Here is a 1,186-nt window from a genome sequence, read left to right on the forward strand (position 1 = left end):
CCCACGCTTGATGGCGCCCTGGCTATCAGCCAGCATGGGGATGGTTTGGATGGGCTGGCCAAGGTTGCCCAACAGGGTGCGCAGCCAGAGGGCCTCCTTGATGGCGGCGGCTGCCGCCATGTACTCGGCCTCGGTGGTGGAGGCCGCCACGGTCTGCTGCAGGCGGCTGGACCAGCTGATGGCACCGCCGTTGAGGATGAAGACGTAGGCGGTGGTGGAGCGCCGGGTGTCGATGTCGCCGGCGTAGTCTGCGTCGCAGTAGGCCTCCAGCCCGGGGCCGCCAGCGCCAAAGGTGATGCCGTAGTTGGCGGTGCCCGCCAGGTAGCGCAGCACGCCCTTGGCTGCCTGCCAGTGGGCGAGGCTGGGCTTGGACATGTAGCGGGCGAGAGCTCCCACGGCTTGGGCGATGTCGGGGCGTGTGCAGACTGACAGATACAGCAGGCTCCCAACCAGCTGAGCATAGCCGGGGGTGCGTGCGTCCATGGGCTCGCCGACGCTGGTGAGCTTTGTGGCGGTGCTGAGTGGGGTGCTCAGGGGCTTGGCCTCACCCAGGTTGAACTTGGTCAGCAGGTCAGCCGTCATGCGCTTCTGTGCCAGCTTGATGGTCCGGTTGGCGCGGTCGCGGATGATCTCCATGCCCAAGAAGTAGGTGACAGGGCCCAGGTCGCGGGCGTCGAAGGCAGCCAGGATCTGGACCTTGGTGGACTGCAGCTCGGCGACGTCGATCGAAACGACCAGTATGTCGTCGACATAGATGAGTAGGTAGATGGGGTCGGCGCCGGGCTTGATGAACAGAGCTGTTGAGCTGTGACAATGCCACGTGTCCAGTCTACACATCCGCTGCATTGATACCCTCATTCCCGCCTTTCCCGCCCCAGACACCGCACAATTGTGTTTCCCCACCCCATTCCCAGTTGATCGACACTTGTGCCACTCCCTTTCGTGCACCTGACCCAGCCATTATGCTCACCGATACCATGATGCCTTTGTGCCGCATCGTACCCGCATCGTATCAGGAATATCCCAAGTATATGCCGGGAATATGCTCCTCCACCCCAGATCTATTTAACGCCGCCTCTAGTGCGAATTTACTACTCTTGCTGCCTTTGTAAATACCTCCCGTCAACAGGTTATGGGCCCCAATCCCCTCCGCTGCCCTTGAGTCCGGCACCCGCTCTTGCCGTCA

The sequence above is a fragment of the Chlorella variabilis genome (genome assembly GCF_000147415.1).
Source record: "Chlorella variabilis unplaced genomic scaffold CHLNCscaffold_8, whole genome shotgun sequence".
NCBI classification, from domain to species: Eukaryota; Viridiplantae; Chlorophyta; class Trebouxiophyceae; order Chlorellales; family Chlorellaceae; genus Chlorella; species Chlorella variabilis.